The sequence below is a fragment of the Eretmochelys imbricata genome, chromosome 4 (genome assembly GCF_965152235.1).
Source record: "Eretmochelys imbricata isolate rEreImb1 chromosome 4, rEreImb1.hap1, whole genome shotgun sequence".
Taxonomy (NCBI): Eukaryota; Metazoa; Chordata; order Testudines; family Cheloniidae; genus Eretmochelys; species Eretmochelys imbricata.
Genome location: NC_135575.1, coordinates 62,504,905 through 62,518,342, shown reverse-complemented (window position 1 = coordinate 62,518,342; position 13,438 = coordinate 62,504,905).

The following is a 13,438-nucleotide window of genomic DNA, read 5'->3' as shown; positions in this document are numbered from 1 at the left end:
ACAAGAAAATAAATTGAGAAGGTTATCCCCCAACTGACCCATCAGCTTCATGCCTCACTAAAATTATGGAGCTTCAGGGTTTAGCAGGCAACAGACATTAACAGCTCTGTAGACATCTTCATGATGTCTCATCAATTATCATTTCCTCCTTGCAGTCACAGACAAAGTTTCAGGAGAAATTCCTGAACAGATCTGCTAGTTTGTTTTCTTGCAAAGTGGCTTTTCCACAAATAAAACTCTACATCTGTTCTTTGTTCTCGGGCTAGAAACAGAATAAAGAAACCTGGCCAAAGGTTATTGGTCAGCTCAATTGATTGACCAGCTAGGATTTACATTAGTCATCTGGTGGAACATGTTTTATTTTCACTGGCTCCTCATGAAAAAAAGTGATTTGTTTTCAGTTCTTTTATCACCGAAATCTTCCAGTGAGTAAGCTATGAGCCTCAGTCACTACAAAAGGTTTTTTTCTCCTGCTGATAATAGCTCACCTTAATTGATCCCTCTCATTATAGTGTGTATGGCAACACCCATTTTTTCCATGTTCTCTGTGTGTGTGTGTGTATATATATATATATATATATATATCTTCCTACTGTATTTTCCACTGGATGCATCTGATGAAATGGGTTTTAGCCCATGAAAGCTTATGCTCAGATACATTTGTTAGTCTCTAAGGTGCCACAAGTACTCCTCGTTGTTTTTGCTGATACAGACTAACATGGCTACCACTCTGAAACTGAGTCTAGTCTCTGAAATCTGAGTCTAGTCGGTTACACCACCATAAAAATCAGGAATATCAGTCTAAGATAAGATCTTCAGAAATAAGATCTTTAGCAGAGGCTGACGTATTTATCCTAGCTCTAATGCAAATGTGAATGAAGTGAGTTAGCCCATATGCCAGGCAGGGAGGAGATATATACACATTACAAGGAGAGAGCATAGCCTCGTATGCTTAGGACATGTGTGAGACCAGGGAAGCAGGGCTCCTTCACTCGCCATTCCCATCTTACTGGGAGGGTGTCCTTGGGCAATGCAGTAAAAAGTATTTCTCATTGTCTATCTGTAACTCTTATCTTCTCACAGCCCCTTTTCCTGTTTGGTCTGCCAGCAACTGCTGCCTTTTGTCTAACTTTGACTACAAGCTAGGCAAGGCAGGACCCAATCTTCATCCTTAAACCGTTATGCACATCTATGGCACTATATAAACAACAACAGTAACTCATCTGATCTCTCTATGCCCCAGTTTTTCCATCTGTAGCACAGGGATGATAACACCTATCTCACAAAGTATTAGGAGATATTACTAATTCACTAACATTAGTAACACACTTAGGCCTTGTCTACACTACGAAATTAGGTCGAATTTATAGAAGTCAGTTTTGTAGAAAGTGTTTTTATACAGTTGATTGTGTGTGTCCCCACACAAATGTTCTAAATGCATGTAGTCGGCGGAGTGCGTTCACAGTACCGAGGCAACCATCGACTTCCGGAGCATTGCTTTCCCACAGTTCCTGAAGTCTCTATATTATTATTAAATTTAATTATAATAAATTATTATTATTTATTATACTATTATTATATTAACATGCTTTTATAACATGTATTATATTTAAAAAGGTACACTCACCAGAGGTCCCTTCTCTGGCTTCATTGGGTTGGAAGGGTATTTCAGTCAGGGTGATAAAAAGATCCTGGCTGTTGGGGAGAATGATGTGCTGTGTGCTCTCCCCAAGCTCATCCTCCTCCTCCTCCTCCTCCTTCTCCTCATCTTCCCCATCTGCAACATCCTCAGGCATGGCGGAGAGTACCCCATCATCGGAGTCCACGGACAGGGGTGGGGTAGTGGTGGTGGTCCTCCCCTAGAATTGCATGCAGCTCAGCATAGAAGCGGCATGTCTGGGGCTCTGTTCCTGAGCATCCGTTTGATTCTTTGGTTTTTTGGTACGCTTGTCTGAGCTCCTTAAGTTTCACGCGGCACTGTGTTGCATCCCTGATGTAGCCTTTGTCCCTCATGGCCTCTGAGATTTTTTGAAATGTTTTGGCATTTCATCTTTTGGAACGTAGTTCTAATAGCATGGATTCCTCTCCCCATACAACAATCGGATCCAGTACCTCCCGTTCAGTCCATGCTGGAGCTCTTTTTTGATTCTGGGACTGCATGGTCACCTGTGCTGATGAGCTCTGCATGGTCACCTGTGCTGATGAGTTCGCCTGGCCAAACAGGAAATGAGATTCAAAAGTTACCGGGGCTTTTCCTGTACACGTGGTCAGTGCATCTGAGTTCAGAGTGCTGTCCAGAGCGGTCACAATGGTGCACTGTGGGATAGCTCCCGGAGGCCAATACCTTCGAATTGCGTCCACACTAACCCTAATTCAAAATGGTGATGTCAATTTCAGCACTAATCCCCTCGTTGGGAGGAGTACAGAAATCGGTTTTAAGAGCCCTTTGTGTTGAAAAAAAGGCTTCGTTGCGTGGACGGGTGCAGTGTTAATTCGGATTTAACGCTGCTAAATCTGACAAACTCGTAGTGTAGACCAGGCCTTGGAGAGCTTTGACTGAAAGGTATAGGTGCGAAGTATCATTACACAGCTTTCAATCTGCAAGAGTTCTTTTGACACAACTCACCTACTTCTACAATTGTTCCAGCCTTGCAGTGAATGCTTTTCAAAATTCTAGACATCTACCTTTTAAATTCACCATGGTGTCTCAAAAATAATATATGTATCATAAAAAGAAAAGGAGTACTTGTGGCACCTTAGAGACTAACCAATTTATTTGAGCATAAGCTTTCGTGAGCTACAGCTCACTTCATCGGATGCATACATATGATACATGTATCATAATAACCACTGTTTCTGTAGGACCTTATGGCAAATCCCACTCTCTGATGCAAACAAGGCAAGCACTGAAAGTCAGTCAATGGGTGCCCCACCAATGTCCTAGGACTGAATTTGACCCCAGACTTTTTTTTGTTGTGTTACAAGGACGGCACAAGTTAGCTAACAGACCATCGTCACAAAGCTGGGCTCATTTCATCAATGCACAAAGGTGGATGGTAAAGTAACAGCGATGTCAGCTTGTGCTTCCCAAAAAAACCATGGAGGGTGGGTGGGGGGGATGAAAGACAGTCAGGAAGAGGACAATACTTAGGGAAGAAAAAAGTGTTAAAGAATTTAAGAGAGAACATGAAAAAATATTTGGGGGGGAGGGAATGGGAGTGGGATTCTTACTTGATAAAGTTCTCATTTCAAATAACTAATTTTAAAAATATCTATTTTACCTGCTGATACATAATTTGTCTATTTATTTATAAAGATATACAGATGGAGGATGGGGAGAAGCAGTTTTCCTACAGATTTCCATATGCAGCTCTCGTTGAGTTAAATGGGAGCTGCACAGGGAAGGAAAGAGCCCACAGCATTGACTGACTGGATAATCCATACTGGCTCAATGAATAGGTTTAGCTGGGGATGCTGGTATCCTCTGAGGAGCGGAAAGCTGATTATTTGTATCCTTCGCTGCTGCTGGTACCCAGCCAACAGTGACATCAGCAACAGCAGTGTTCTAAATTAGGGCTGTACTCTTAGTGATAGTTTAATCCTAGGAAATCTCTAGTGAATTAAAAACCAGGTCCCTGGATTCTGTAGTGAGTGCACTACTCATCAAGCTAAAAGAAGAGGGGCTCTTTATGCTCAAGCCAAGGGGGATTCTACCATCAAAACCTGACAATTTCATTCACCCCTTCTAAAGTCCAGAACTTTTAAAGCAGTCGTGTTTATACATGGTCTTATGTCTGAGTGTGGTGAATTGTGCAGCAGTGTAACACTTACTATGCATATCACCAGGGCCGGCTCCAGGCACCAGCTTTCCAAGCAGGTGGTTGGGGCGACATTCAGAACGGGGCGGCCGTCCGTGTCGCGCGGTGGCAATTCGGTGGCAGCTCCACCGCTCTTCCTGCGGCAGCGGCTTTTGGGCAGCAGCTCCGCCGCTCTTCTGGGCACGGCGGCAATTCGGCGGCAACTGCTTGGGGCGGCAAAATTGGTAGAGCCGCCCCTGCATATCACCAGTTAAATGACAGGCTCCTGTGACTTGCCCTCCAAAGTTTCTAAACATCCACCAGTCTAGTAACTACCGTCAAGTTCATTCATACACTGTAACAAAAAAAAGATAACAGCTACTAGTTTTGAAAGACGTATTGAGGGCCGAATTAATGCAGGGCTTTAGAGGCTGCAGCCCCGGGCCCCAGCTCAAGGGGGGCCCCCGCAAAAATAAATCATAGGCAGTGATCTCCAACTCTGGACTGCTAAAAGTCCCATGGCGCAGCAGGGCACTCAGGCAGGCTGCCTGCCTGCCATAGCCCCACACTGCTCCCGAAAAGGCTGGCTGCTAGTACGTCTCTGGCAGCGGGGGAGGCGACTCCGCATGCTGCCCCTGCCCCCGCCCCAGAACCATCCTCATGGCTCCCATTGGCCAGAAACCCACCAATGGGAGCTATGGGGGCAGCACTTGCGGGCACAGGCAGTGCACTGAAACACACTGTCCTCCTGCCCCCAAGGCTGCAGAGACATGCTAGGTGCCAGACGCTTCCAGGAGCAGCGTGGAGCTATGGCAAGCAGGCAGCCAGCCTGCCTGGGCCCTGCTGCGCCGCCAGCCACCTGTGGTAAGCACCTCCCAGCCACAGCCTACATCTCGCACCCCCTCCTGCACCAAACTCCCTCCCAGGAAAAAGACTTCTATACAGGGTCCCCACAAAAATCTAATAGCTCCGGGCCCACAGGAGAGTTAATCCGGCCCTGGAGATATTGATGGCTAACCTAAAACAAATCAAAGGAATATACAGGACATGCCACAGGAGATCATAGAGACTCTGCTCCAATCATGTTGCAATGCAGCATCTCTCTAATACTGGAACTGGTACCTTTTCAAGAATAGTTCCTCAGATATATATCTATTAGAGCTCCAGATTGTCACATTGGATTTTACAACAAACATTGGGCACTGAACAGCAAATTTGTCTCCCACACATTTGAGAAAGTAGTTTTAGGCCTTTGACATGTAATGTAGATTTTTTTTTAATCTTTAGGTTTTCTTTATCCCCTTGAAAAAAACAACACTTTTTTAATGAGAATTAAGATGTGGTGAACGGGAATGCTTTGACATCCCTGGAGCCAGCAGCCTTCTTTGCAGCCTCAGAACCAGCAGCAGCAGTGCAAGGCCTGCATGTTGCCTAGCCTGTCTGATTCAACCCCGATCAGGACGGGCTCCCCTATGAATGGGGGTAGTTCAGTCTTCAGGCTCATTCCGTCTTTGGCCATTCAGGTGCACAGCATTCTGTTCCAGTTAGAGCACAGGTCCCTCCTTTGGCTGCCAGTATTATATCTAATGCCCGACGGTTTTGGAGGGCCACTTGTCGGACCGCTCCTGCTTCTTTGGCTAGAGCTTTTAAGCTCTCTCCTGTTTCATTGGCCATGATCTCAACCACCGCTTGTAACCTTAAAAGCCTTTTTGCGTGGTGGATTACCCCCCCTACTGGGACTAAAGAAATGCCAACAGCTTCTTCCCAAGTTAGGGGGCTTATGTTATCCACATACCATTTAGCATCTGGCAAATCCCTCCTTTTTCACCTGAAATTACGGAGGCGATTTTGTGGGAGGGATTGAAGCACCCGGAATTGTGGGAAAAGCTGAGCAGGATAACAGATACCTGACCAATTTGCTGGTAACACAGCGTAAGCATTTTCCCCACAAACCCAATGATGTCCCATTAAAGCTGGGAAGGGTTGACTGCAACCCTTTGACATGTAAGAATTTACGAAGGAGGAATAGTATCCCCCAAAGGGCACAGGATGATTTTCACTGGGAGAAGAGGTAGCATTCACATGACATTTGTAGATGGTGCTGTTTTTCTCAGGGAGGCTGTAGGGGGAGCAAGAGATTGAATCTTTGGTTTGATCCCAGGTTGAGAGGAAATTTATCTTTCCATACCTGGTTCGCCATTCTCCAACCTTGTTTGAATAGTCCCATACACCATGGGACACGATGTATTGGAGACAGCTGCTCCTCCCTAGATTCAGCCCTGTCCCATTACATACCCAGCACCAGTGGCCCTTTCCTTTCACCACACTTATAAGTTTAGGAACATATGTTTTTCCCAGCCCCCAAGTGTCATTTTCCTTCCATGTCCTTTTAAGTGGATAGGGTTCTCCAGCAAGCTCTGAGGAATTCAAAGGGATTGCCATGGTGGGGATACTAGCTTGTGAGTGAGCTGGGATGTGGCTGCAGACCCAGCAATTAGAAATATTCAGGATCTGGGCTATCTGCACCTGTTGTTGGATGAAAGAATTGTCACTGTCAGTCTGGATTCCCCAGACCCTCAGGACACAGTAGCTGAGGATTAAGCTTCTCAAAGGACACATGTTGGAAGCAGGACCCTTTCTGGTTCTGACAACCCCTTTCGAGGGAACCGCAGTCACGATTTTACGTCCACCAGGCAGCAGGCGCTAGGCTCACTACTGCTTCTTGTTTGTTGGGTCCTGCTGTCTGCTTATCCTCTGCTTCTGGCAACCCTTACAAGAGCGCAGATTGTAAGGTATTGCAGGCTGTTCCTCTTTGTCTTCTGGGGTTGAAGCTGGTTCTGCATGGTCTTGCAGAGGTGCTTGGTCCCCTTGAGGTGGCGCTGGCTTACACTGTGAGGCGTGGATCCATGCAGCGATGCCGGATAATTTCACTGCTGTCTGGGTGGTGAGCAGTACCTGGTATGGACCCTTCCACCGGGGTTCCAAGGCGTGCTTCCGAAGGTGGTGCTGCAGGTAGACCCAATCACCAGGCTCAAGAGTGTGACAGGCAGCAGAGGTGGGTTCCCTCGGCCAAGCTGCTCGCACCTGCGAATGGAAGGAGCTCACAGCTTGCATTAACCCTTTGCAGTACTGGAGGAGCATGCTGTGAGTTAGGTTTAGGTCTGGGGCTGGGGTAATAGTAGTCATTGTTCGCACAGGGCGTCCCATGATGATTTCAAATGGACTCAATTTGTGTCTCTGGGATGGGGATGACCGAATTTCCATAAGGGCCAGTGGTAAAGCAGCTGGCCAGTTTAACCCTGTGGAACTACAGATTTTTGCCAGCTTATTTTTAAGCACACCATTTCGCCTTTCAACTGCCCCTGCACTCTGTGGATGGTAAGGGCAGCGCAACAGATGGGTGACATGTAATACCTGGTTTAGATGTTGAACAATTTTTCCAGTAAAATGTGTTCCCCGGTCACTAGACAAAGTGGCAGGAATTCCCTTGGTAGGGATAATGTGGTTTAACAGACATTTTGCAACGGACAATGAATCAGCTTTGCGACAGGGAAAGGCTTCAATCCAACCCAAAAACAGACATATTATAACTAAAATGAATTCATATTTCTGACACTTTGGCATTTGTACAAAATCAAGTTGCCAGTGTAGGAAAGGTGCTTGAGGCAAACCCCGGAACCCTTGTGTTACTTTTACAGATTTGCCTACATTGTGGCTTTGACAAGTAATACAAGCGGCACAGTGGCGGGTTGCAAAGGAGCTGAAATGGGGAGCCCACCACCCTGCCTTTCTCATAGCAGAGACCATCCCCTCCTTGCCGACATGCGAAACACCATGTAGCAGGGCAGCTGGAGACGGGTAGAGTGAGAGGAGAGCGGAGGACAAGGGACTCAGACATCTCAACCAGGTGCACTGCAGCGCGTAGGCAAGGGGGTAAACCCTGGGCTACAGGGTCCAAGGTTGCAGAAAAATAAGCCACCGGGCGATTTCTGTCACCGTGCTCCTGAGTAAGAACCCCGAGAGCACAAGCAGATTGTTCGTGACAGAAAAGCGTAAAAGGCTTGTCATAGTTAGGTAACCCTAAGGCAGGGGCAGAAGCTAAATTCTGCTTAAGGGAGATGAAAGCAGCATTTCCTTCAAATGGCCATGGCATGGGGTTATGTACAGAGGATCGAGTGAGTTCTTGGAGTGGTTTAGCCAGAGAAGCATATTGGGGAATCCATTGTCTACAGAACCCTGTCATGCCTAAGAATTTTCTGACCTGGCGTGGAGAGCAAGGCTGGGGAAAGCTAAGGATGGCTTGTACCCGGGCTAGATAGAGTGTACGGGAGCCCTGGGAGAGAAGGAAGCCTAGGTATGTGACAGAGGTTTGGCAGAGCTGCAATTTTGTGCGAGAAGCCTTATGACCCTTGTTTGCTAAAGCTGTGAGAAGTGTTAGTGAATCAGTTTCTGAGGCAGACAGAGAGGGGGAGCACAGGAGTAAGTCATCCACATATTGGATCAGTGTGGATCCTGATGGGAAAACCAGATCAGCGAGATCCCTGGCTAGGGCTTGAGAAAAATAGGATGGACTCTCTGTATACCCCTGGGGAAGGGTAGTCCATGTATATTGCTGACCCTTGTAGGAGAAGGCAAAGAGATACTGGGATTCAGAGTGAACTGGGACAGAGAAGAAAGCGGAGCACAAATCTACAACAGTAAAGTGGGTTGCATTTGGAGGAATAGACGCTAGTATTGTAGCAGGGTTAGGAACCACTGGAAAAGAACGTATGACAATACGGTTAATAGCTCGAAGGTCTTGAACAAATCGCCACGATTTGCCATCAGCCTTTTGAACTTGGAGGACAGGGGTGTTACAGGGGCTGGAACAAGGGATAATAATTCCTTGTTCTTTTAATGCAGATATAACTGGAGCAATCCCAGCCTCTGCCTCAGGATTCAAAGGATACTGAGACAGGCGAGGCAGAGATTTGGAATTGTCTACAGTAATCCGAACTGGGTCAGTATTTAATTGGCCCATTTCAGATGGGTGAGATGGCCATAGGGAGGAAGGAACCCGAGAGATTAGGTGCTCTAGGGACGGAGTTAAGGGACAGCAAGGGACCGGAGTGGAGAGGGAAGTTTCAGACAGCAGGGAGGCTACAGAATCACATAAGGAAGACTGAGGGATTTGCAGATAGACACCATCTGGGGAGCAGTAAATAGAACAGCCAAGTTTGCATAGCAAGTCCCGTCCCAGAAGGTTTGCAGGGGTGGAATCAGAGAGGAGGAATGCGTGCTCCTCAGAGAGGGGACTGACCTGAACAGACAAAGGTTTTGAGAGGGGAAAAGAGGTAGGGATCCCTGTAATGCCAACAGCAGACACAGATTTTCCAGATCGGGGAACCTCAGGCAAGTCAGTGGTGCGGATTGTAGAAAGAGAAGCTCCAGTATCAACAAGGAAAGGGAGAGAGAGATCATTTACAGTCAGGACACATTCTCCAGTAGGGGACAGAGGTAATAAGGGAGCTAAAACTTTGTGAGGTTCCCCAGCATCCCGTCATTGTTGGGGTGAAAAATAGGGTTGGGGATCAGCTGGAGGAACCAGCAGGGGGGTTCACTTGATTTCCCATACAATTATTAGGTCGTCTTGGTCACTCTTTTTTTTCCAGTGTCCAGGCTGTTTACAGTAGTTACAAACCCCAGTTAATCCAGCCCCCCGCCCCCTTCTGCAACCCCGTCCCTGTCCCCGGTGTGGTCTGCTTAGTCCTGAATAATGCTGTATCTGCAGAGCCATTAACTTTTGGGAGGACTGTTCCTCCTTTCCTTTTAAAGTGCGGTGGCAATGCTCTGCTACTGCCAGCAATTTGTCCATGGTTTCAGTCTCCCATCCCATACTTATTCGTTTTAACATGCTGCCTGTGGCAGGGAGAAGACCATCAACAAATGCATGTGCCAAGGCCCCCTGCCCATTTACATCGGGCTCTTATTTTCCTATAACATTCAGGAATACATCAGTTAGCCGGGACCTATAGTCGCCTGGGCTTTCTCCTTGCCCTTGCTTACAGCAACATATTGCTGTCCAGTTTGTTTTAGGAGACCACACTTTGGGAATGGCTTGATGCAGGCGCTTCCAAAGAGCCATACACCGGTCTCTGTATGCCAAATCTGGGCCAGTACTTTTTATGGTTGAGTGGCGTGCCTCAGCTGGCCAGTCTGCGGCAGCCAACCATTTTTCATAATAACTGGCAGGAGCTAACAATTTACACAGTTGGAGGAGATCTGTCTCAGAGGGTTCATAGGTTTCACAGATTAACAGAAACTCCTCAGCAAATTTGACAGAGTTTTCCTGTGGTTTGGGAAAACTTTTAACTATAGATAAAAGTTCCATACGAGTCCAGGGCTTATAATCCCGTATGGACTCACTTTCTCCCATTTTAAGGACTCGTAAGGGTGCCACAACAGTTTGATCAGAGTCTCTCATTAACCTCCCATCAGGTTCTCTTTTCCAAGAAGAGATGTCAAGAGAATCTTTGCAGTCTGCTTTGGATTTCTTCTTCATAATATTTTGCAGAGCTCCGAGGCCAATGAGGGTATCTTCTTCACTTTCATTATCTGTAGTCACTGAAGATTTTTCCTTTTCTGATTTCTTATTTGCGCAGGAGTATGGTGGGGGTCGGGTTTGATCTGGATCATTGCACAGGACTGGGCAAAGGGGAGCGCTCGGACTAGTGGTGGGAGAGACTGCATCCAATTGAACTGTTAGTTTTTTGATAGAATTTTTAAGAGAGGTGAGTTTTGACTCAGTCCATCTACGATTTGCCTCTTCCCACCACTGCATGAAGCAGTCTACTTCTCCTCTCTCCAATTTGGTTTTTGGGAGGACAAGTTTGCTTTTTAAAGCATCCACTCGATCCTTGTCCCAAGAACCTAACAGTGGCCACTGTAATTTGGGGTTCTCTAGAGCTAATTTGGACCATTTTTCAAGAAACCTACAAGAATCCGGACCCCTCCTAAAATACATAAAATAAGCTGGAGTTCCCTTAGGGAACTGTTCTACCTTAGACTTCTGATTACCCATCCAGGAGGACTTCACACAGCACTCACACAAGAAGGAAATTCAGGCTCAGCAGAGCGGTACCCGGTGCAACACACAGAAAGGAGCCCACAGGCTACTGCCTCAACTGCCCTTGCTTTCACACCAGGGGTTATACCCAAGGCATGGTGCGGCTGCAGCTGTGCAGATTCCACTTATTCAGACCGTGGGGACGGGGACCCCTTGGTCAGCCAGTCTCCGGACAGAGATGGCTCCCAGATTCACACACACACCACGGGGAAGACGGATAGACACAAAGACAAGACAGTCCTCAAACCGGTTAAAGCACAAAAATAATAATTACCTGAGACGTCTGATTCCAGAAGCTGGATCCAAAGACCCCTACCCGAACAGAGTGGGAACCAACAAGTTCAATGGCGTAGACTGCGCTGCTGCTGTGTACCTTTCTGTCTTGTGGAGGATCGCTTGGACTAAGCGTCCAGGCGCCGGCTGCCATGATCATCCTGCAAGGCAGTCAGGGATCACACAGCCTCAGAGAAGCCGCTTGCCATCTCAGTGGAACTTCCAAATTGTCAAAGTTTGACTCAGACTCACAATTTATCAGACCACTCTGTTTTATTAGCAAAGCTGCTCTGCTAATACATTTAGAAGTGAGCCCCCCGAGTGGGGCTTGTGTCTTTTAATTTATACAGTTTTTTGGAGAACAAGTTACAGAGAAGTTACAGACAAAAGAAAAAGATTTTAGTCACCACCCTTCGAGATCCCTGAGACCAGTCACGTATCTTCAATTACCTGCAACCCTTAACAATCTCCTTTAACAGCTTCCAGTTAACTTAACTAATTGCCCTTCACACCTTCCATTCTGATGCCTGCTTCTTAGACGTGCTGGCTCTATCTTAATTGCTTCTCTATTCAAAAGCTAACTGTCCCTACGTGTGCTCCCTCAGATACTTTGTAACATGTTTTGGCATGCCCTCTCATATACAATGTATCCAGCATGTCCCCTTATACAATGTTATACTTCCACACAGGGTACTCTACTCACCTCAGAGGTCCCTCCTTGTGGCTTAGTCTGATGATGCCCTCTCTTTCAGTTGTTCTCCCCCCCGGTCTCTCTATCTTCATTGCATGGCCCTCCAGCCAGGTCACTACAGATTTCCCCTTCCAGGGTATCAAAGTCAGGGCCATCCTTAGGATTAATGAGGCCCTACACAGTATTATTAAACTGGTGCCCCTATGCCCAACGGCAGCCAGGACTCACAGCCTAGGGGGTGGGGTGGAAGACAGACGAGGCAGCAAAGGATACAGAGTCGCCCTGCCCACCTCACAGTGGTGGAGAGCCACAGTTCCCCACAGAGACCCCGTATCCTCTCCCTCACGCAGAATGTGCAGCGCTGATGCATTCGGTTCTGTGAATACAGCCCCTGCCTAAGGAGGCTGAAGTGGGTGTTATACCAATAAAATAAAAACCAGCAGGATCTTAATAAAGAGGAAAAGGCAAAATACCACATTTATTGTGAATACAGAAAGAATCATAGTAAGCAGTTAGTTATAGCTATAACATTCCATTCAATCTCATATTTATTCATACATTCATTCATACAAACACACACACACACACACACAGGTTCTGCAAGGTTGTTATCATAGTTACTAGCCTTAGAGTTGCTCATGCCAAGCCACTGGCCAGGTGGCCTGGACATGAGGAGGGAGCAGGGCCTTGTCAGACGCTCATCTGATGCTCCTGGAAGTTGGTTTGCAGAATCAGACCCCAAAGCTCTCACTTTCTAGAGTCCATTTTTATAGGAGTTTCTCCCTAGGCCAGTCTATGGGAATTGCTTCATCATGCTGTTGCTGAATCAATCAGCAGATAGCACATTCCTGACGGCTCCGTGCTGCTAGATGTTATCTTGTTCTTTGGTTCTCCCATTCTTGAGGCTGTTGGGTGGATTTCAGTCTGTCCTTCAGGGGTCCTTTGATTATTTCCACTTGACGCCTTCTTCAGCTGATGGACACTGGATTCTTAGGCTGGCACCTCCCTGATCATTCAGTTATTATCCACACCAAGCATCCATCCACATACATCCTCTATCTCTATTTTAATCACAATTGTTATTACAACAAAAGGGCGGGGAGTCTCTGGGTGCTGTTTCTGTTGTTACAGAGTATTGCTTTGAGTCTCTCTCTGTGTGAATTGCTTTGAGAACAGACTCTGTCTTAGAATGTACTAACGCAATTAGCAGCTTGCAAGTTTCACACATAGAGGGAGAGAAACAGTACCAAAAACCAAGAGATCTCTTAATTAGTAATACCCTGGAATTTAAACTATGGGGAATCAAACTCATTTATGATTTTAATACAGAACTTCTCTAATATGATCCAACATGGGCGCTGGATGTGCGGGAGCTGACCTGCTCTAACCTGCTGTCATGGGTGGTGGGAGAAGCTCCCACTTGGGAAGGCTAGCTCCCCAGCCCACCTCTTCTGCCTGTGGCCCCACTCCTACTACACCCCTGCTCTGCCCCGGGCCCCGCCACATTCTGCCCCAGCCCCGCCCTCTCCCCACTGTCTCCCTCTTCTCTCCCTCCCTGCTCACCCCGTTCCA